The 25773-nt window shown below is 38.0% G+C and overlaps 1 protein-coding gene across 1 annotated transcript in view; it reads right to left on the reverse strand.

The window, feature by feature from the left end:
• LOC125228634 (eye-specific diacylglycerol kinase-like) overlaps window positions 1–22643 on the reverse strand; it is a 116085-nt gene extending 93442 nt beyond the window's left edge. Inside the window, exon 1 of the mRNA XM_048133290.1 lies at window positions 22559–22643. The gene's annotated coding sequence lies outside the window, so the exon portion shown is untranslated. The remainder of the gene's footprint in view (window positions 1–22558) is intronic.
• Window positions 22644–25773: the final 3130 nt, after the last annotated feature.

The following is a 25773-nucleotide window of genomic DNA, read 5'->3' on the forward strand; positions in this document are numbered from 1 at the left end:
GGTGACCACCTTCTGGCTCCATCATCAGATCCCGAGTACCATCTTGATGTGTCTTATCATCTTGACCGTATTGTAATTTTCACATTTTTATCATCACAACGTTGTAATACTTTAACATTCAAACATAACAAAGTATTACAAAAGCAAATATTTACGGATCTAGGATCAAATTCGTTGGTCGCTGTTTACACACACACAATGCGAGGATAGCCCGTGTAGAAACAAGGCGTCCGACCCACACAACAATAAATATTCTCGACGTTTGCGATGAAAACTCGGAGACCAAAGTGACATACGTCTTACCTGCTCGAGCTCCGGCGCGGCACTGAAATCGCAGGCGTCCGTCGCCGGTAAAATAGCGACAGGAAGGCTAGTTTTCAAAAAATTGGCAAAAAATCATGATAAAATATTATAACGACAAATGGATAACAGCAGTTTAAGCACATTGTGCAGATTATTTATATACTAAAATAACTTCGATAACATGTAGATTTTCGGAGAAATGATCACTTGTTTCGATGTATTTTCAAGACAAAATTGAGTTCGTTTTACTTTCAATTTCTCAATTTCAAAGGATTAAATGATAAATATTGTTTAATGGGCCTTAAGTACAAGATATTTGGAACTTAAATTTACCTCATTTATGAGAGTGATCTTATCAAATTGTACATAATAAGAGCTCCGAATTCTGTGCTTCACGCGGTTTTTCCTAAACGAGCATCAGAAAAACAATCATTACTAATTGAAAAAGCTTTTTTTTTCATATGTTTTTTATTTAACCGACAGTTAATAAGATGTTCTAACTGAAACAAGTACTTTCACTGTCTTTTAGTATGAGTAAAGTGTACAATTTTGTCGATAAATATTGTGCATTTTACAATATATCGCCTTTTTTTGTCATAGCGCTCTTAACTCCTAACCATTGAGGAGTTGACCTTCCATCATCAGCTCAGCCACATAAAATTATTACCATCAGGCGTAAATACTGGTGTACCGTTGAAAAATACACTAAAAACATTACATGTCCCTATAACATTTGAAGAGTTCCCTCGATTTCTCCAAGATCCCATCATCAGACCCCGACTTGGTACCAATGGGACCATCTCGGGGTTATTCCCGTTCGATTAAAAAAAAAATTTGAAAATCGGTCCACGACTCTCGGAGATATCGAGTAACATACATACAAAAAAAAATAGTCGAATTGAGAACCTCCTCCTTCGGTTAAAAACAATATTTTATTGAGCCAGCAAGGGTGCTTCAACTACTTACATTTTTACTTGTCGTAACTAGGTACTTTAAATTTAAATTTTGAAAAAACCCCCGACATACTTAGTGGACTGATTTTCATGAAACATGGCGAAGAACACTCCCGACTAACTCAGCTTTCAAACAAAAAAAAACTAAATCTAAATCGGTTCATCCGTTCGGGAGCTACGATGCCACAGACAGACAGACAGACAGACAGACAGACAGACAGACAGACAGACAAACAGACAGACATGTAAAACTTATAACACCCCGTCGTTTTTGCGTCGGGGATTAAAAACCAAAGACTAAGCGTATTCTGAACCCTGTAGTACTAATATACACTGAATTACGGCGGGCCAATGTTATACAAGGACATACAAAAATAAAAAAGGTTTTTGGAGGCATTTCCGTGTAGTTAATTATTATAGGTTTAATCTTATCTATATTATTATGATGTACACATATCGTGTTTGGTAAATGCTATACGTCATAAATAAGCTGTCGGCAAGATTATGGATCGGCACGTCATATCAAGAAGTCGTAAGTGACATTTTAGTTTGAAGAAACCTTACATTAGAGGTCGGGCTGAGTGAGCTATTTACGTAACTTAAGTGCGTTTTCACATTATCCGATCCGATATCGGATTTAGGACCGATTTCCCATACATTTAAGAAGCCATCTTTCATTTTTGCCTTTGAAATTCGTCCGACATCCGATATCGGATCGGATAATGTGAAAACTCACTAATACTTCGACATGTCTTACGCCATATGTTGTTAAATGAGGAACCCGTATAATTTTAAGAGCGTATTCCTGATCACATTTTACGACTAAAATGCCATATATTATATACAACCTGTTTTTATTGAATTCCGTTAACTTTAACGCCGTGTCTTGCGTGGGCGACGGTCGCGTCTCGTACTTCCATATCGATAAGGTTTGATTTCGTATGCGTCGCATCGCCGTCGCGCGACCATCGCGCGACCGTCACCCACGCAAGCCACGGCATAAGACCCCTTACTCCTTAGAGCGCTCATCAATTTCACGAAACGGCCATCGATAGATGGCGTTCGCGCTCGGTACGCGAGCACCGGCAACTCAACGCGCGTTTCAACGCAGACACGAATAATCTTGATAGTTTTGAATTAAATTGCTAATAATATAATTTTCAATTTTATATGGGGACTCTTTATTTAATTTCATATTCATGGTATGGTAGTAGTAAATAAGGTATATTGAATGTAGTAAAAGTATAGTATTAGTCTACATGTACATATATAAATTCAGGTTTCCTAATTGATTGATTCAACAACCAACACCGCTGAGCCGAAACTACGAAAGCTAGAAAGTCGAAATTTGTATAGATTGCATTAACAAAATTTCGAAGAGATAAGAATCGATTATGAAAATTTACACCCCTAGTAGAGGGAAAAAGGGGGTGAAAGTTTGTAGCGGGATCAATTTGTTTTTTTTTTTATTAGGAAAATTTTAGTTAGGAACTTAAAATTAGAGAATAGTTTAATAGTGATTTCTGTTTTTTAGGGTTCCGTAGTCAACTAGGAACTCTTATAGTTTCGTCATGTCTGTCTGTCCATCCGTCCGTCCGTCCGTCCGTCCGTCCGTCCGTCCGCGGATAATCTCAGTAACCGTAAGCACTAGAAAGCTGAAATTTAGTAACAATATGTATATCAATCACGTCAACAAAGTGCAAAAATGAAAAATGGAAAAAAAAATTTTATTAGTGTAAAGTGTAAAGTGGGGGCTGATTTTTTTTTCATTCCAACCCCAACGTGTGATATATTTTTGGACAGGTATTTAAAAATGAATAAGGGTTTACTAAGATCGTTTTTTGATAATATTAATATTTTCGGAAATTATCACAGTTATAGTGACTTTCATATTTTTATAAGAACAGCATGCACTTACGTCCAGAACAGTGACATTTGGTGCATTGGAACTGCTCATGATGTGTCACTTTTTAACCGTCGCCTCAAATCTGAGAGATTTGAGGCGAGGTTCTCAATTCGTCTGTATGTTTATTTATTTTTTTCATTTTTTTATGTTTGTTCCTCGATATCTCCGTTGTTACTGGACCGATTAAAAAAAATTATTGAATGTATATGAATACAGATTGGTCCCATTTTTCTCAGAACCCAGTTCTGATGATGGGATCCTGGAGTAATCGAGGGAACTCCTCGAATCTGAAAGGCAAAACCGGCCAAAAGCGTGTCGGGCCACGCTCAGTGTAGGGTTCCGTAGTTTTCCGTATTTTTCTCAAAAACTAACCTATAAAGTTCAAAACAAATTTTCAAAGAAAGTCTTTGTAAAGTTCTACTTTTGTGATTTTTTTCATATTTTTAAACATATGGTTCAAAAGTTATAGCGATTATTTCCGAAAATATGAAAATTATCAAAAATCGATCTTAGTAAAACCTAATTCATTTTTAAATACCTATCTAACAATATATCACACGTTGGGGTTGAAATGAAAAAAAATATCTGCCCCCTCTTTACATGTAGGGGTACCCTAATAAAACATTTATTATTATTAACGACCTTCCACATATTTATAATGAGCCCAAACATGATGGGGTTATGATGAGGAGAATAGCAGTTCTGTTGACCACCTCCTGACTCCATCATGAGAACTTGGACCTCGTCTAGTTCGATGGTGCTCGTCAGCCCAAATCTAATGAGCCCGAACATGATGGGATTATGATGAGGAGAATAGCAGTTCTGTTGGCCACCTCCTGACTCCATCATGAGACCCTGGACCTCATCTAGTTCGATGGTGCTCGTCAGCCCAAATCTAATGAGCCCAAACATGATGGGGTTATGATGAGGAGAATAGCAGTTCTGTTGACCACCTCCTGACTCCATCATGAGACCTTGGACCTCATCTAGTTCGATGGTGCGCGTCAGCCCAAATCTAATGAGCCCGAACATGATGGGGTTATGATGAGGAGAATAGCAGTTCTGTTGGCCACCTTCTGACCCCGTCATAAGACCTTGGACCTCATCTAGTTCGGTGGTGCTCGTCAGCCCAAATCTAATGAGCCCAAACATGATGGGGTTATGATGAGGAGAATAGCAATTCTGTTGACCACCTCCTGGCTCCATCATGAGACCCTGGACCTCATCTAGTTCGATGGTGCTCGTCAGCCCAAATCTAATGAGCCCAAACATGATGGGGTTATGATGAGGAGAATAGCAGTTCTGTTGACCACCTCCTGACTCCATCATGAGACCTTGGACCTCATCTAGTTCGATGGTGCTCGTCAGCCCAAATCTAATGAGCCCGACCATGATGGGGTTATGATGAGGAGAATAGCAGTTCTGTTGGCCACCTCCTGACCCCGTCATGAGACCTTGGACCTCATCTAGTTCGATGGTGCTCGTCAGCCCAAATCTAATGAGCCCAAACATGATGGGGTTATGATGAGGAGAATAGCAGTTCTGTTGACCACCTCCTGACTCCATCATGAGACCTTGGACCTCATCTAGATCGATGGTGCTCATCAGCCCAAATCTAATGAGCCCAAACATGGTGGAGTTATGATAAGTAGAATAGCAGTTCTGTTGAACATCTCCTGCCTGACTCCATCATCATGAGAACCAGAACCTCATCCTGGTCCCAAAATATAATAATAATTCAAACTCTCAACAAACTTCACGTATAACTTAAAATCCAAAATCATACATAAGGGATGGTTCTTGAGATCAAATACAATTAATTTTTCTAAGAAACTAGTGTCTTAACTCTTACGGTTATCAAGTTATTAAAAGAATAAAAATAATTACTGAACATGTGTGTGACAGCCTTTACCACTTCCCAATGTTATTTGTTATGACACATGTGCCGTCAATCACTTGACACAAACTTGAATATTATTCTTAAGGGTCTCTCACACTAATTCATTGATTATGTATGAAAACGATGAAAAAATTTTTTTGCGAATTTAATTAAGAGTGATATTACAGGGTGCTTCCCGATAATGAACCTAACAGCGTGTTGAATTTAACGGAAAACAAAAAAAACACGGTGTATAGTATATCAAGTCAATACATTATCAGTAATCAAAACATCATAAAGATATATATACATCGATCACACTAAATTAAACGACCGTGACACTATAAATAAACAAACTGATATCAAACCCAGATCAAGGCTTTTTTGTTATCTGTTTTTGGGCTAAGTTGTTGTTTAGTAGTAGTAGTAGTAGTAACTCTTTATTGTACAAAAACACATTAAAAATAACATACATTGAGATGCGAAGTACAAAGGCGAACTTATCCCATAGAGGGATTTCTTCCAGTTAACCTTTGAGTAAATGAGAGGAAAGAGTTAAAGAGGGTAACAAAATCTAGCAATTTGTACAACAAGGTACCATAACGACAATGGATAAAAATCTATATATAGTTATAGGATAAACATAACTATATCACACAAAAAGGAATGAGAAAAATACACTAAGTTGAAAAGAAACACAAAATACATTTACATATAAAGCAACAAAGGCAATTTAGTCAGATAACCACAGCTTCTTTAGCCTCTCCTTGAGCGACGCAACCGATTGTGCCTGTCTAAGCGAGACGGGCAGCTCATTCCATAGCTTCACTGCACGGACAGCAAAAGACTTATGGTATCCACGAGATTTGTGAGGGGGAATGGCAAGACATAAATTCGCACTAGAACGCAGACGGTGGCCACTGCCATCAGCCAGAAATATAAATTTTTGAGAGAGGTATAAAGGAGAAGAAGGTGTAAAAAGAGCATTAAAGAGAAGAGAAAGAGTGCGGAGATCCGTTTAACCGCACGTGCCAATATTGATACCCGAGCAAGCGGAAGATTACAACATGGAACCGCGAGCGTAGCTAGTGGTTCGGGAAGTGGAATCTTGAACAAGGCATGTAGGTTAAACAAATTATGCCACCGAGTGAAACAAAAAAAATCACAAGACCAACACAAGGAAAATACTGTAAAAAATCAAACTAAAACAAGTTCATCAATTTTTAACCCCCGACGCAAAAACGACGGGGTGTTATATGTTTGACGTGTCTGTCTGTCTGTCTGTGTGTGTGTGTGTCTGTGTGTGTGTGTCTGTCTGTGGCTCCTGAACGGATGAACCGATTTAGATTTCATTTTTTTTGTTTGAAAGCTGAGTTAGTCGGGAGTGTTCTTAGCCATGTTTCATGAAAATCGGTCTTCCACTAAGTCGGGATTTTTTTTTAATTTTAATTTTGTGGTTAGGTTATTTAACATCTGTGACTCTGTCGCGCCGCTACATAATCTAGAGTGATAGATAGGTATGATGTTTAACGACCGGTATAACCTAGAGTTGGTGTAACATGTCCCCCAAATATTTATTTATTTATAAGGTGTAGTACGGGTAGTAGCTCATAGTAGGGAGAACTAGATTAGGTCAAACGAGACGCTTACAAAGCGTAAGCAATTGGGACGTTTTTTAAGTAGCCAGGGTGCGTAGCCAAATGCACAAATGCTTACAGTAATACTTGTTATGATAGATAGATAGAAGCTTTGCTCTGCAATAACACACAATTACAACACAAATACAATATATACTCAAACATACAATTGACTTAACATTGCGTACACGATATACAAAAAAAAAATGCTTACCTACACTGTGTGCATTGCAGCGAAAACAAAAGGATTCCGACTCAGCTATACGCTTCACGTTTTCGAGTGAGGCACTGATATTCTGCCGGTACCCAGATCACGTTACAGTTAAATAAATAAATGTGTATAAATGATGAAATAGGTTAAGGAAATTAATTAATTACCGTTAATTATCGTAACAACTCAAAGAGGATCGAGTATTATAGAGAGTTACTGTCAAAGTAAAATCTGTAATCACAGTGCATAGACTGCCATCTCTCGACACAGGCTTGAAACTTTCGAACCTCGGTTTTGACAATTTGGCCTATATTGTTAGCTTGATATGTGTTAAAATGTCAAATATTCACATTAGCGCCATCTAGCCGAGCGTTCCCCAAAGGTGTAACGGCATCTAGGCCACCGTACCTTTTTCTCTAGGGCTTTGAGGTACGTTTTTTTCTTACGCCGTGTCTTGCGTCGCGTCTCATACTTCCCTATCGATAAGGTTTGATTTCGTATGCTTCGCATCGCCGTCGCGCGACCATCGCGCGACTGTCGCCCATACAAGCCGCGGCGTTAGACTTTATCCGTCTATACGGAGTTACATATGTGTTTGTAACAAGTTAACGCTGTTCCATATTGGATTTCGATCGCCAAGTAGCGTCACCGATTGTCAATTTGGCTAGGCCGGCAGCTGCTTATATACGCCCCGCCGGCATCAAATCCGATCCGTACGCTATTAAATTCCTCTTATTTTACGAGCTTTCAATTACCGGCAGGCTTACCTCTTCGCTCCCGTCTCGTCTTGTAAAGACAGGCTAAAGAAACTCAAGACTACTTTAATATAAATGGCTTTTTTCGAACACTTTCAGAAAAACGTGGATCCAATCAAATTGAAATCGTTTAATATGACGGTTTAACAATCCTTGCACTCTTGCATGCTAGTCTATATTAAAAGTCGCGCTAGATGTAGTTGTAGATTCGCTAGAGGTAAGACCGTAGGACGGAAAACGCACATATCTCAAACAAAAACCATGCCAAATGGAAACAGCGTAAATTAAACAGAATACGAGTACAACTTAAATAAATACATATCGTTTTAATCAAAAGATAAAAAATTATGTAACAAATCAAGGAAATATGTAAGGATTCATATAGGAGGTGCAAGCTCAAATTGCTCGCCCTTAGAGTTGGTCAAAGGCGCCTAGCCTTCAGAGATAACATACACTAGAGAAATTTCGACGGGTAGACGGCGGTCGAGGTGGTGTAACAGTTTAGCACGTCAGCCGCAATAGCTGGAGACCCGGGTTCGATTCCCGGCTTCGCCACCAGTGGGCTTGATCGCTTATTCTTTAGTGTATGGTACCTATCTATTTCAGTTGACAAAAAAATATCTCAATTTTGCTGTCTAATTGCTGCGAGTAAGACAAAATGTTGTAAGAACCGTGCCAATTAGACGCAACATAGTCTCAAGTGATAATCTGATATGTCTCAACGCATAGAAATATTACACATAGAAAGATAGTTTCCATACAACTCATCGGCCAACAATGAAGCCAAAACCCGATCGATGTGTGCGTGGAACGGCTCCTGTTTTACGCTCACCCCACGCACACATGCATATAAAAATATTGCCAGAGAAAACTGATTTCGCTCGAAGTTGGGATTTTTACAAAGTCGTTGTACTTGGTTATAATAATTAATTACTAATTATTTTTAGTGCGTGTTCCATGGAAATGTTGTAAGTAATGGTTGAAATGAATTTATTTTAAAAATATAAGTACATATTGAGTGCCTATACAGATAAATTTCTGTTTGGTTACCTATTAGGTATCTAAAGTAACCGGGTACAACAGGAACCCTTTTGATATGGTGCGACTCTGGCCGTCTGTCTGTCTGTCTGTCACATTTCTAAATATCTTAAGAACTGTTCTACTTATGTTATCGATTTGTTTTTAACATCTACGAATTGGGAGTGTTATTATAGTGCTAACACATGACCGTACGAGGACCCTGCCGCACCAAAGTCATCCAATTACTATCCTGTAATTGGGAGCGAGAAAGAGTTATTCTTTTCTAGCTCCCACGTACAGGCATTCATGTGTAAACAAACTTACTTTAAATTTATTAACATTGATTACTAGCGCGATATTTGCACATGAAATAAAACTGTGAAAATATCGAAAGTTGTAGTAGTGTGATTTTCCTTCGTATTTTTCCGGAAACGTCGTATTTCTCATTCTAGTTCAGTCAATTTCAGTACTTCTTGTACTGAGACTGACTGAAATACGAGTACCATGACATTCGTACGTTTCGCAGACAGAAGCGGATTAGTAGGAAATCTAAAATGAAGAAACATTATGCTATAATTCTTAGCTAGAATTAGAATTTCGATAAAACAACAAAATGTTTGTCTTTAAACTTAGAAAAATATTTTTTCATTTTAAAATGTATTTCATTAACTATATGTATATATTTCACACAAAAAACCTAAAATTGTTGTTACTTATATTTTAAACATTGGCGGAAAAAAAATCATTGGACTGGCAACATTTATAAGAAATGGCGGACGACGAAAATTTCAATTTTAGTATTTACTATTTCGTAAAAATATCACCTTAAACTCTATACTTTCACGTGGAATGTACAATCGGGCGGTTTCTTTTTATTATATGTTGTGTTATAACATCCATTCTCGACACAAACTACCATATTACTCGCAAATTATTATTTTTTCGGGAGATGTTTCTAGAACGACTTTAAATTGAGTACTGCGAGTGCCGTTCGGATACAATCACACAAGTGCGAAAAAAATTCGCACTTGGCATGGCTGCACTAAATAGGATGTTCGGAAACACTATCTGGTGTTATAATTAATCTGAGTCTCAACGTATAAACGCCATATACCTACGTCTTCATATGTAGGTATATCCGATATTATATCGGTCCCATGAGGTGACAGTCTAAGAATTCACCCCCTTTCTTCCCGTGGGTGTCGTAGAAGTCAACTCAGGGATTTGGGTGATGTACGCAATGGGCATGTCACTCCGATATTTGTATCACAATTTTAGGTTCGTTTTAACCCGTTCATTGCTAGGAGTGGTATTAAAATGTGATCAGTTTCATGTGCTCTGCCCAGTTCTCTTGGGAATACAGGCCTGAATCTATGTTTTATTCCCAGTTGATGTTGAAAAAAACTTCAAATAGGCTGGATAAAGTGGATAGGTAATCAAATTATAACATTACGATACAAGTTCGAAAAAGAGTAAGTTCGAAACGAGTGGCAAACACGACCGAAGGGAGCGTTTCAAATCGACACGAGTTACGAATTTCCTTTTCGTACGTGTATAGTATGACGTTTTTCAGTACAGATGGCCCTCCGAAGTTTAGACCTGACATATAATGAACCACTTCTCGCACTAGTGCGTAAAAAAACACCATCTGTACTGAAAAAAATGCAAAATAAACACAAGTGCAATGATATACACGCATCAGCTCTAAGAGCCACCGTTTAGTGTATCAAATAAATAAACAAAATAACTGCCCACAATACATGTTAAAATATATACTAATAACATCCGGCCGGACATACAAAACCCTTAATCCGGCATGTGACCGAGATTGATTGAGGAAATGATTCGGAGGTACTTGTTCAATTTAATTGAACACGGGACTTGTAGCTCTACCACGAGTTTTGACGTTTTAGAATACGTTACTCGATAGCTTAACAAACTCCATGGAAAATAATAGTCATTGTATGGAAAACGTGGACAGCGCACCCAGACCATTACGTCTCTACTACTGATGTGTGTATCTTAACTATCTTTTCAGTACAGATGGTGTTTTTTTCACGCATTAGTGCGAGAAGCGGTTCATTATGTGCCAGGTCGAAACTTCGGAAGGCCATCTGTACTGAAAAACGTCGTACGATACACGTGCGAAAAGGAAATTCGTAACTCGTGTCGATTTAATACACTCCCTTCGGTCGTGTTTTAATTTATCGCCACTCGTTTCGAACTTCCTTTTTTCCCACTAGTATCGTAATGTACTATAAAACAACTCTCATCATCTCAAATTCGTGTCGATTTAAAACACTCCCTTCGGTCGTGTTTTAATTTATCGCCACTCGTTTCGAACTTCCTTTTTTACGCACTTATATCGTAATGTACTATTTCATCAATAACCAAAAATATACATAGGTACATTTTCCTTAAATTTCTAAAATGACAAACACTAATGGTAGAAGCTATGATCTCGTGTCCCAGTATGTGTCGCACGGACCGTTCTGGGTGGCTAGCCGAATGGCACAATCGCTCACGAAACGCTCAATCAATCAATCAATCAATCAAAATATTTATTCGTAATAAACTTAAAAACTACACATTATGCATTAAGTATGACTAAAACTACAAATGTACATGGGATGGATAAGTTTATCACGAAATGGTCCCGTCTCAGCATAATGCCGACCCGGAGGTCAGCGCTGATCTTCCGACGAGACCATTTGCGAGACACGAACGCAGCCGTACGGTACGGCCCTACCGTGTTGAACGCGTCCTTACTGAAGGCGCCATTTTGTCTATTCCATCAATTGACATTTGCCTGATTTGCATTACTTACAACATGGCCATACCGTACAGCACAATAATAATAAATTATTACATTACGCTATGACATAGATAGTTCAACTATAAATATTAGTGGTAAATCATTAAATAATGTAAACAAGTGATAAAAAACAGTAAAATAAATATTTGGTATTAGAAAATAAATGATTTGAAAACAACACAACGTAACATGGAGGCTTATAATTATGTACATCTAATAGCTTTCCCGTTACCAAGGAGAAAGTTTAGGTAAAAAAATTAAGTGAAGTGATCATATCAAGTTTATATTATGCACACTACGGAAGATATAAAGAGAACAAAACACGGCTTTAAAGACAATTACAGGATAGAAACATAACCTCAAATATGGTACAGAAGAAACAGACTAATCAAAACTATGAAAGGACACGAACATTTACATTACATTTGATAGTGAGGAAAGGACAGAAAAACAGTTACGCACTATTTAATATGTTAACATGTAACAGAGATCGAACATCAGACATAACTTGTGTCATGCCGTAATACTTCCTGTGACTGCTGGTGTTTGAGTATAATTTCTTTAAATTTGGTTTTAAAACTTGTTACACTTTGTAGGTTCCTGAGGGGCGGAGGAATGATGTTCCAGCACTTGGTCGCATTGTACTTGAAGCTGCCACGAAAAGCCGCAGTCGCATGCCGAGGAGTTATCAGCTGTATACTACAAGTGCGTACGAAACGAAGCGCTAGTAGATATCTATCTGTATCGCGCTTGCGTATTGGCGCGACAGAGCCAGCGGCGTATCGCTTTCGTTTGGCGTCGGAGAAATGCCATTCGGCTACGGGGCCTGGTCCCGTAGACAAGTCGCCAATCGCTCACGTGACCATCAACGATACTTTTTCCTTTTATCGGGATGCAAAAGTTGTCAATCGTTCACGTGTCCCAATTACTGTACACCTTCTCAGTAGGATGTGATGAAGTTGATGACAATGTTTGTGGACATGCTTAACACACAACAATACTCAACTCCTTGAGTGTAACTTTGTGTTGCTACAAATTCGCCGAAATGCGCAGAAATGATACGCTTGGCACTTCACATGTTTTTGTAATTATGGGTCAAAAGGGAAAAACACTTTTTATAATTTTCCAATACTTTTAGTTTTCCTTAATATGTCAACTCCAAATAAGAAACCATACAAAATGTAAAATATTTGGCGAGGAGCGTTAGCGTTTGGCCTCTTGTACACGGGCCCTGATCGCCCCAATTAGGTTATAATCCTCTAAATCTCTGATCAATGTTCGCGACGACGGCGGAATAACGCGGCATGTCCATTATTGAGTTGCAGGCCGAGCGGACAGGATTGGCATCTACTTTAATATACATACACAACTGATTTCATGCTTAACTTACGTCTAGAGGTATATTCCTAAAAGGGGTTAGGCGGAGCACATGAAACTACTCAAGTTTCAATGCCACTCTTTGCGATGAAGTGTTTGAAAGGAAACATTGTGATATTGTTGTGCAGGTTGCCAGATTAGCCAGCCCATCGCTCCACATAACAATGGACTCATATCGTATCCCACAGTTGACATATACTTATACGTACCCAGTACAGCTATACAGTATACAGCTCGCCTAGTGTATCATAGTTATTTTCACAGTGTAATGTCATACGGTATTCTGGTTTGGGGCAAAGCAGCTGACATACAGACTATCTTTGTATTACAAAAGAGAGCCATTCGTTCTATTTACAACTTAGGAACACGTGAATCAGTAAGAGAACTCTTCAAAGAAATTAATATCTTAACTGTAGCTTCCCAATACATTTATGATAGTATAATTTATGTTGTTAAGAATTTAGACTGTTACACTAAGAATTCTGATATCCATAATTATAACACTAGAAACAAAAATAAGCTTGCCATAAAGAAGTTTCGTGTCCGTAAAGTACAGAAGTCATTTGTTGGGCAATGCATTCATTTTAATAATAAGTTACCTGACACTGCTTTGAGATTACCCCTCCCAGCTCTTAAGAACTACTTAAAAAAATCATTGATGTTAAAGACTTATTACAGAGTCGAGGACTATTTGACAGATAAACATGCATGGCCCGAACCAGAAACTACAAAAAACGAATAGCAATTAAAATAATTGTATTATGTATAGAGGACACAGTTCAGATAAGAAAGCACATCAAATATTTTATATTTTATGTTGTGTAGGTAAATTACATATTTAATGATATTGAGATTCATATTATCTTTTTCTTCTGTGACAATTTGATATGTTTTCTCTGAAGAAGAACGACGTATTATTAAGCAATAATATAATTTATTGAAATTAATTTCCATAGAGTACCTAGTCTGTTCATATTCTTTGATGAATACTTTTGCATGTTAAATTGTATCTTGTTATTTAATGCATGTTAATTATAAGATGTAATGTTTTGAAAAGAAGTTGCCCGCCGAGTTTCTTGCCGGTCCCATAGTGGATACCCCCCTCCCAACTGAGGGGGGACTGAAATCTTCTCGAGGCTGAGGCGTAGGGTTAGAGCCGGCGTAGCTTTATTTGACGTTCATATGCGCATTGTAATATGCCTACTTGAAAAATAAATATTTCATTTTCATTTTTCATTTTCATTTTTCAGTAGTAGAAAAGGGGGTGGTATAGTTTGAGCAGTATCCATCGTTTTACATAGTATTCGTTTATTTGTTTGTTTATGTGTAGTAGTATATTCACGCAGACATGTATTCATATTCATATCATACTCGTACATGTGTTTTGTTGTGTGATACGCATCTATAAGTAATCCATACTTCCATACTAATATTATAAATGGGAAAGTGTGTGTGTCTGTTTGTTTGTCCGTCTTTCACGGCAAAACGGAGCGATGAATTGACGTGATTTTTTACCTGGAGATAGGTGAAGGGATGGAGAGTGACATAGGCTACTTTAGATCTCTTTCTAAGACCCGACTTCTGTAAAATCAGGGGTGAAAGCGAGCGAAGCTGCGGGCAACAGCTAGTCTATTTATATTTACCTCTTGCAGACACCAGCGTGCAAACAATTTCCACAATGTGTTGGTGTTGTGACCTACAACATTTTGCTCGTGCTACTTGCAGACAAAAGATTCCTACTCCACGTCTTATGACACACTTGAGGGATAGAAAACTGTACAAATGCTTAAAATTAACAGTTATACAGCGTGTCCCAATAACCAAAGCCAAAACGAAAAGTGGCGATAGGACATCTCATTAGTTGTCACATTATGCGAATTTGACCTTCATGAAAATTGACCTTATTGTCGGTGGCGCTTACGTCCCGCGGCGTCGTATTTGTATATTTTTAAATTAATTAAAAATTCACAGGACTCAAACCTGCGACCTTTGGCCTTGCCGGGGCCATCGCGCTTCCAACCTGCGCCACGGAGGCCTGAAAAAGGTCATGTAAATAATTGTAAATGTTGAATTAGAATTTAGTGCCACTAGGCATGTAATTTAATGTAAGCATGAAATTTTAATAAAATATTGTTTTTGTGTTTATTACATAAACTTAAGGCGACCTACAAAACATCTCCTGAAAAAAGCTATTTTTTAGACAGATTTTATGTTTAATTGTCGTCACAAAACTGACAGCGAGTTAATTTTTGTTAAAAACTTTCGCTAATTTTGTGTCCCAAATTCTGAAAATGCCTATATAATGAATAATAGATTAAATTACTTATATCACAAACTACTCGCATACTTGTATCGTAGACTATTGCAATTAAAACGAATGTAGACACAAGTAAATAATTCACCAATTAGCATATTTGCCTCGCTTACATTCGGGAATGATATTTATTTTCAATTCTCCCACGCGTAAATCAACATTTTTGTTTATTTTACGAAGATATGTTTCATTTAATTAGCGCATAGTAAACAAATTCTTAAGTAAGGTACAGCGGGGCAAATCTCGACTGGGGGGCAAATGTAACTGGCCCATTCTTTCCCTGTTTTACAATGTTTGCATTATTAAATAGAGTATCCACCGGTTAAATATGGTAGGCGTGTTCAGTGGATACATGTAGAACTCAACATCATAGTGTAATAATGGAAAAAATGGATTAGTTACAATTGCCCCCCAGTCGAGATTTTCCCCGCTGTACCTTACTAATATATTATCTTTATTATTTAGAGTTCATCATAGTTTCAAGGAATTCAACAAAGAACGAGGTAATGAACCTTTCTAATGAAGATTGAAGACAAGAATATAATTATTAATTATTGCGAATTAAACGAAAATTGCTATTATTAGGTACCTTAACAATTTATACTTAAATATGTCTGTATAGGATTAAGGTGCTAGAAACACATCGCTACTTAACAAACGGTGACGGTACGGAATCGCAGTGACACATCGTATTCGTACCGTTTTTACCGCATACTCCCCACACCGCTGCTCAAAATGCGCAGACGGTACGGAAACGCAGTGACTTTCGTATGGGACACGTCGTGCGTTTTCGTACAATGGCCCAAACACCCTAACAATCAATCGTCTTTTAAACCATGAAACGAAATGTATAATTACTATGGAAATTGCACTTATATGTTTACTAGCTCAATACAGGATTAAAACATATAAAGCCTCAGTTTTGGCAATTTGACTCATATTATTTTGACTGATGGGTATCTGTTAAAATAGTTAAAACAAACTTACTAAAATTGCTTTTATTTATTTAAGATTCGCTATGCACGTGGTTCAGCTTGTGAATCCTTCGCTTCCTTTAAACTCTCCTATGCAGTAGCAGATCTGCTCCTTATTCTTTCAACGTTAACATGTATTTACTATATCAGGTATATCAATGACAAATTTTTGACAGGTGCATATGAAAGGTTAATAGTATTTTATGCAACAGGCGTTTAAAGGAGGTCAAAAAAGACGAGTGGCGTGGGTAGCGTTGCCATAGTTACAGAGCCAAACAATGCGTTTTCAGTTTTTTCGATACTGCGCGCATGCGCGGAAAGCCGGCGGACACTGGCTTTGGGGAATAGACCTTTATGTAGGGTTTTAAAGAACTATGCACGACCGTGTAAATGACGTATAACAGTTCGGGAGTAGAAAAAGACACTAAACAAACATTATTAGACCCTTTTAAGCAGAGTAAAAATTATAAAATAATTGCGTTCATAGTCCTGCATACCAGCATTTCCGGAAAATGTCGCATTGCACCAAACTTTAATATACGTCAAATATTAAACAGCTCTTAATGAATAATCAGTCAAAAAACTCTGCTTCTTAGACTTTTCTTCATACAAAAACGTTACTTTTCCTGTTCATATCGTATATATACTTACTTATAGCTAATATTTGACAAGTATATCTGGTGGATATAATCTGAAAGTCAGAGCCGCGAACCACCATTTCTTCATAACAGGTTACTTGTTCCTGCGCGATACACATGCCTTTTAGCTTGCACACGGCAGGCAAGTATGGTCGCGCGATAAATGATAAAACTTACAAATAGTGCGATAGGGATGGCCACGTTTTTTATCATTTATCGCGCGACCATACTTGCCTGCCTGACCCCGTAGCGTAACGAAACGCTATCGAAACGCCGCAGAAATGTATTCCGGCTCTGTCGCGCTAATACGCAAGAGCGATAGAGATAGATAGCTACGAAGGAGATATTATCGTGAGCGTTTGTGCATTCGGCTACGCACACTGGCATGTCAGCCACGTGCAGAATAATTGCGTGCCAGTCATCGATTTAATGTGCCAGTCCGTTTGCCAGTAATTTTGTCCGCGTGCATGCTACAATAGTTTTGCAAGCTACAGGTCTACGTAGGCAGGACTATTCGCACTAATATTCGATTTTTTTTTTGATAGGTGTTTTGGGAGTTTAGAGCTTCGCTCTACCATATCCATAATATTTATGATGCCGGGATGTCCCGAAAACTAATATTCGAGTCTGTACTTGTACTATTATATATTATATTCTGTGCTACGAGTGAGATGCTTAATTCGCAACGGCTGTAGTTTTGGCTAGAGGCCTAGTATAAATAACGTGTTAACGGCCTATTTTCCGTTCGTAATTCGACATGAAAGTCGTAAAGCCCGAAGCCAGAGCTCTTCACACATTAACCCGCCGACCCCTACTTTATTAACCGGGGGAGCCTTATAAACTATTCACCAAATTATTCTACCGACCTTTCCTTATAGTCAAATCAGCTTCTCTTTAAGAACTGTCACAGTATAATAAAGAGTACTTACAGTATGGGCATTCCCGCTTCCCGCCGAAAGTTCCGCCCACCCCCTCTCGGTTACCTCACAGTTACCGCCTGTCAAATACGCGAACAGTCGACCTGACATATTTCACTCATACAAGCATAGTACGCGTTCACCTACACGAGCTTAGACATGTGTGCTAGGAACGCGCCTCTTTCATATATTTGATCACCAGTGTCCGAGGTGTGGAACTGTCAAAGCGAAATAAAGCCTGACCAAAAATATATGACTACGCTACGCGCCATCTTGCGGAATTTCATTAGAACTATTTTTAACCCCCGACGCAAAAAACGACGGGGTGTTATAAGTGTGACGTGTCTATCTGTCTGTCTGTGTGTGTGTCTGTCAGTGGCATCGTAGCTCCCGAATGAATTAACCGATTTAGATTTAGTTTTTTTTTTATTTGAAAGCTGAATTAGTCAAGAGTGTGTTCTTAGCCATGTTTCAGGAAAATCGGTCCGCTACATATCGTCACTAATTTAAAAAAAACTTGTATCTTCGTCTGTCAATGAAAAGAAAATTGTAGTAAGTATGTATGGAATGTATACAGACTTACTGCGTTTTAACTTTGAGGAGCAGCGTGAAATACGAGATTTTTTCAAAGTAGTGACGATATGTCGGGGTTTTTCTCAAAATTTTAATTTTTTCTTTGTACTAAACTGAACTGTCACCTCATCCATCAGAATAACAGCGCCCTCTAGCTAATAATCATTATATTGCAGGTCAGATTTTCGAACTATTTGCTAATATGGAATTAATATGAAATCTTGTTGAGTGCCAGTGCCAGGGTCAACTCATTTACTTTTTTTTTCTCTCCGACTTATTAAATACAAATTGGGTTTAAAACTACTGTCCATGTTTTACTTATAATTATCTGGTGTTTTCGTGCATGGTAAGGGTAAATTAAGCTATTTTATGTACTGTCAGCAGCAAAAGTGCACGGAGAAATTATATGAATGAAGTCATTGATAAATTCGCCATGCACTTTTACAGCTTATTGTACCTAAAGGCAAGTTCCCTATGAGACCGACTCCTAAAAAAAGCACTGAGTTTTAATTAATATCAAAGTAGCAGTGTTGACTGTTGGTTGAATTCGATAACCAATTTAAAGACAGTTTTATTGGGTTTAAACTTGCTCAAATCATATTAATTTATGACAAGAAACAATATCAAGTTGTTTTACTTCGGTAATTCATTTAAAGACGAGAATTAATATTGAGCCTTTTATATTATTCGCTTTAATTTGACTACCAGTGGCCCGTTTCTCGAAAGGTACAAGCCTTGTATTAAAAGTGTGTTTCCATGACAACCCATACGATTTGACAGTTCGCGCACTTGTAATACAAGGCTTGTACCTTTCGAGAAACGGGCCCCTGGGCCCCATTTCTCGAAGCTACAAGTTACAATTTACAAGTGGTCGTCAATGTCTAATATGACACGCTGGAAAGAGGCTTTCGCTTGTACTAATGTAACTTGTAGTTTCGAGAAAAGGGCCCCTGAGGCCCTTTTCTCAAAATCAAATGTTAAGTTTTTAAAATTAAATGGCCTCAGTCCATTGGTGGGACTATTTTGCCAGTGTCAAGGTGATATAAGTTAATTGCTATTGATTTTGGTACGGTAAGTACGACAGTGTTCGGTAGTTGGCACTTGTAAATTGATAGCTAGATTTTACAAGGGCACGTGGACTATCGGCCGTTGACGACAAAAAAGTGGCTAAACGCGTTTCGAGATTAATTCTTCATCAGCTTCTCACTATAACATTAGTTTACTGCATAATAAGCTATCGATATTACACTTTAATGAGCAAAAGAAGGAGAAATTATTCACGACACGATACTGCTAAGATGGCGTTCGAACCGGAAGTCCAAACTACAAGTTATAATTTTAAAGCGGTTGTCAATGTCTAATATGACAAGTTGGAAAAAGACTTCCGCTTGTAACTTGTAACTTTCAGTTTTGAGAAATGGGCCCCAGGTAAATATTTGATTTGAAGTAAACAGCTGTGTTTGATTTCTATAACTAATTTAAAGACTTTGGGACTAAATTAACTCAGATCCATTTAATTTATGACAAGCAATAATGAATAACAAAGTAGCCTTGTTTTACTTCGGTAATAACTCATTTAAAGAGTTGACATTATAGGCCCTTTTACTTAATTCGTTTTTATTTATGGCAAGAATCAAGTTTGAAATAAATAGCTGTGTTTAACTTATACATAGTGTTCTAGATATAACTTATTTAAGGACATGAGTTTATTGGATTTCATCGCGTAAAACTTACGTTTATATTTAACCCGACGTTTCGGACATGACATTACGTCCGCGGTCACGGGCTAATATAATAATAATATAAGATAATGCTCCAGGTTGGAAGTGTAAAATGTCATAACGCCGGCGGCCTGCTGAACGGATCACCGGGATCTGGCTACCGCAGTCTCACCTCTCGACAACCTTTCAGCCACTCTTCAAGTGTTGCTCTGTTGTCGCACCATGCGTGCGGCCGTTTTGCAGGGCCCACTCAATGAGTTGGCGAGTCACCGCCTGTCTTTTACAATCTTGAGACTAGTTGTCATGGCAGGTGTCCGATAGTCTCCCCCCATAGACCATTATCCAGTCCATCCAACTTGCACAACAATAGCCTATGACCTTAGTTCCCATCGCAACACAAAAGTGCTGCACTGAAAGTCTTTACACCTGGCGGGGACCATCTCTGGATGTATCATATTGTGCGCTCGGGGATGGTATCCGCCAGGTGTATCCCTTGCCTTTAGATTAAAGTGTCTAAAAGGGCCTCTGTGCTGTTGGCTTCGGCCCCACACATGCCTCCCAAAAGTCCGGGACCCCATGGTCCCGAGATATGGTAAGACATATAAGATAAAGATAAATTCGACCAACATCTTAAGAGACTCTCGTTAGGTGGCTGGATCAAGGGTCAGATGCAGAAGGCGGTGATCTTGGACACAGCGCGGATAGTCCGACGGTTCCTCTCTCTGCAGCCCTAACCACCGGCAGCTTGGGCCCTGCCCCGTGGCTGGCAGCACCCTAGGTTAGGTTTTTTATAATGTGTTTATAAGTTTTGTATTGTTTTGTAAGTGTGTTTTTTTTTATTTTACTTTTATACTCATATGCGCCGACCCCAAATGAATGGGATAAGGGCAGGCGAATGAAATGATGACTCATATTGTAAAAAACCTAGCCTAAGAGAAAAGATAAATAAAAGATAATATGAGATAACGCATCGGTGAACTGGTTACGATTCGGGGACCTCTTCGGAGAAACCGAGGGTTTTTCCTGTACAATTGCGGACGAAGTTATGATGACGAACAACTACCGGAAATATATCCTGAAGGACGGTACGGTCGACATTTGTCGGGCATGCCGCCGTCCCGGAGAGTCACTCAGGCATATAATTTCCGGTTGTTCTCATCTTGCTAACGGCGAGTACTTGCACAGACATAATCTCGTAGCCAGGATTATTCACCAGCAACTTGCTCTTCAATACGGCCTTGTGGACTGCGAAGTACCGTACTACAAGTACTTGCCTGCGCCAGTTCTTGAAAATGGTCGTGCCACGCTCTATTGGGATCGATCTATTATCACTGACAGGACTATTGTAGCCAATGAGCCTGACATTGTGATAATAGATCGACCGCAACGCCGGGCCGTGCTCGTTGACTTCACCATCCCCCATGATGAGAATAACGTAAAAGACGAGAAGGACAAGTCCAGTAAGTACCTAGACTTGGCTCACGAGATAACCGCCATGTGGGATGTTGATTCAACGATCATTGTTCCGATAGTCGTTTCAGCGAACGGTCTCATAGCGAAGAGTCTCGACCAACATCTTAAGAGACTCTCGCTAGGTGGCTGGATCAATGGCCAGATGCAGAAGGCGGTGATCTTGGACACAACGCGGATAGTCCGACGGTTCCTCTCTCTGCAGCCCTAACCACCGGCAGCTTGGGCCCTGCCCCGCTGCTGGCGGCACCCTAGGTTAGGTTTTTTATAATGTGTTTATATGTTTTATATTGTTTTGTAAGTGTTTTTTTTTATTTTACTTTTATACTCATATTGTACAAAACCTAACTTAAGAAGAAAAATAAATAAAGGTTATAAATATGAGATAATATGAGGGAAGATCGTGTTACTTTAAATTAATATATATGACTTTATTGGGCCTAAAGTCACTTAATTCATTTTTATTATGACGAGCACCAAATTTGAAATGTAATATAATATTAATATGAAATTGGTTTAGTGACTATTTTACAATTCCTAAATTAACTAAATTTATTTTTTATTTACGAAAAGCACTAGGTTTGAAATAAAATAAAGATCATAGAAGTTGTGTTTGAATTCGATAATAACTAATTTAAGGACTTTACTTTATTGGCTCTAAATTTACTTAATCACTTTTAATTTATGAATGTCAAAAGATTTGAAATTTTATATTAATATCAAAGTAGCAGTGTTTGACTTTGGAAACTAATTTATTTATAAATTTACTACAAACAGATAGTTTAAAATATATATCCTCATAATTAGTGTACAGCGGTCTAATTGAAAAGAACCGTTGTATTTATGAACTTAATATAAGTATTAAGTCGATTACCCTTATTGATATCGCCGCCGTTTGCATATCAACAATCAACTTAGTATGTTGAGCTTTTTTATAGTTGTCGCAGCATGACGGCTGCGGATGTTGGAATGTCAAGATATAGTCTATGGAAATAGTCTTTTGCACATAGTTATTAAGATTTTATATCCGAATGTAGCCAAAAATGTTAAACAAGATGTTTTTATCTACCGTCAATTATAACAAAAATGACTTACCAAGAAAACTTGTGGTGTTGTATGGTCGAAGCAGCGCTCAGCCGACGGCGGGCGCGTGGTCCCACATGTCACTCCACAAAACTTAGCCAAACTGTTCACTCACAAGATTTAGTTTTAGTTGGGGAAGTCGCGAGAGTAGCGCGGGCTGGCGGCCGCAGGAGCGTGCGGGTCCTCGGCGCAGCGACGACTGACGCGCCGCCCGCCCTGCCGCCGGCGCCGGCCCGAGCTTTAAGCGCACCTAACTTTAAAGCCTTCGCGATGCAAGCTAATCGCGCTTAGAAATCGTCCCGTCTTTAGTTTTATTTACAGGAAGCTTCTGCTACTTTTAAATAGCTTGTTCACAATTTTTTTTTTATGAAATAGGCAGCAAACGAGCAGACGAGCCGCCTGATGGTAAGCAGTCATAGCAACATCAGCAGAGCCACTTATGCGTTGCCGACCTTTGAGAACCCTAAATACCTGCTTCTTGAAGAACCCCATGTCATAGCGCAAGGGAAACACCAAACATTTATTAAACATATTAGGTATTTACAGTTGTACATCTTCATTTATTAGTTCTCGATGTATTTTAGGGTCGTCCGGCATCGTTCCTAGGATACTTGCCGCGTTTTCCCACTGAAAAATAATCAGTTAAAAATATTGTTTGAGCACAAAATGTAACCACTTTCAGAAATGTCTGTATGACAATGTCATGTATTATACATTAAACAATCAAATAATCATAGACAACAAGACAACACGTAAAGTAGGTTAGTAAACACTGAATATAGAACATCATTTATGGTGTCTGCGCCGAAAAACAAATGTTTAAGATTAGCATATATTTTCTTCAGTCCTGTTTTGAGTGTTTACGCCCCGGATACAATGCATAGATAATTAAGCAGTAAAGTACCAGGGTGGAAGGTGAACCCACAGGATAATGTAGGTCAGCTGAAAGATAATCAAGATACGGACTCCGTAAATTAGTAAGGTTATATACGCATGACGCATCAGGCTAAATAATAAATAAATAAATAAATATTATTGGACATTTTTACACAGATTGACTGAGCCCCACGGTAAGCTCAAGAAGGCTTGTATTGTGGGTACTCAGACAACGATATATATAATATATAAATACTTATATACATAGAAAACATCCATGACTCAGGAACAAATATCTGTGCTCATCACACAAATAAATGCCCTTACCGGGATTCGAACCCGGGACCGCGGCGTAGCAGGCAGGGACACTACCGACTGCGCCAGACCGGTCGTCAAAGTAGTGCGGAAAGCTTTTCCTTCGTATATTTTAGTCTAGAGCCAATTTGGCCACAAGTCGTCTCCTTCACGATTTTCGTCGACATCTCTTCTAAATACCTAAAACAGGTATGGATATGTTCCTCGTTCTCTCCAGATTACGAATTGACCTGTTTTAGTTTAAGGAGGGGGGGACGGGTCGAGAAAAAGGGGGGGAAAGATGGCGACCGACCATCATAGATATTTATTCACATCTCGAGTCCTATGGCACCAATCTGTTCGTGCGAGGTGTCATTTGAAAGCTTATTAAATCTACTTTAATTGTTTTCAAACAACTATGCTCATAAAAGTAATCGTTTAGGAAATATTTGAAAATATGTGTTTTTTTATCGCACATGAATTGCACAAGTACTAGTAAAAAATGCGTCTAACTCAATAAACAATAACTTTACCGCAATTGATGTTATTATAAAATTTTCGCGTCTATTCATGCTCTTTCTAAAAATATAAGTTTCATTGGTATATGATAATATATAACCATGTAATTAAGAATTTTGTTTGGCAGGGGTTATCCTCCAGGTCGCACAAACGGGCGCTGACCGTAGTAAAGTATTCAATATTTTTGAGGTCTTATTTTACGGATCCATATGTGAGAGGTATCGTATGAAAGATAATTAAACCTACTATAATTGTTTACACATAACTATAGTATTAAAGGTAGCTGTTTACATAATATTAGAAAATATGTGTTTTTTATCGAGCGTGAATCGCACAAGTACTGGTAAAAAATGCTTCTAAGTCAATAAACAAGAACGTTACCGGAATTGATGTTATTATAAAATTTACGCGACTATTCATGAGATTTCCAAAAATATAAGTTTTATTGGTAAGTGATAATATAACCATTAAATTACGAATTTTGTTTCGTAGTGGTCACTCCGCCGGTCGCATAAAAATGAGCGCTGACCGTAGTAAAGTATTCAATATTTTTAAGTTCTTATTTTACGGATCCATATGTAAGAGGTATCATTTGAAAGCAAATTAAACCTACTATAATTATTTTTGAATAACTATAGTTATAAAGGTAGCTGTTTATAAAATATTTGAAAACATGAGTTTTTTTTCGAGCACGAGTTGCACATATACCGATAAAAAATGCTTCTAACTTAATAAACCATAACTTTACCGCAATTAATGTTATTATAAAATTTACGCGAAATTTCATGCGCTTTCTAAAAATATAAGTTTTATTGGTGTATGATAATATATGACCAAGTAATTACGAATTTGGTTTAGCAGGGGTCACTGCGCCCTGTCACGATATTGGGTGCTGACTGACCGTCGCCAAATTTTCTACGTTACTCAGATCCTATTTTAGTGATAAATTTGTTAGAGGTATCATTTGAAAGCATATTATGCGTACTATCTTTATTTCTAATATTTCAAGTCGAAACTGTAGAAGTTTACAAAATATGTGTAATTTACTGTGCATGAATAGCATTAGCATTGATAAGACACGCTTCTTGCTCAATAAATTATAGTTTTCCGCAATTGAAATAATAACAAAATAAACGGAAAATGTATGACTTACACAAAAACTAAGTTTAGTTTGTATTGCATAAACAATTAATTTGAATTTGTTCAGCTCACCTACTGCGCACCATCATATAAATGGATGTCCACCGTTGTTGCCTTTTTTTTATGATTTTTCATATTTTATTTCACTAATCGTATATTCATAATAAATATAATCTATCACGTATCGAATTTACTTATATACTTAATTGATCAGTAAAATAAAATCTGTAAAATGATGAAAAAATTAAGGCAACGGCGGTGGGCATCCGTTTATATGAAGATTGACCGTGCGCAGTGGGTATGGTGGACAAATTAACATTAATTGTTTAAGCAAAACTAACAAAACTCATTTTTTGTAAAAGCCATACATTTTGCGGTTCATTTCGTTATTATAGCAA

This window comes from Leguminivora glycinivorella, chromosome 8, assembly GCF_023078275.1.
Source record: "Leguminivora glycinivorella isolate SPB_JAAS2020 chromosome 8, LegGlyc_1.1, whole genome shotgun sequence".
NCBI lineage: Eukaryota > Metazoa > Arthropoda > Insecta > Lepidoptera > Tortricidae > Leguminivora > Leguminivora glycinivorella.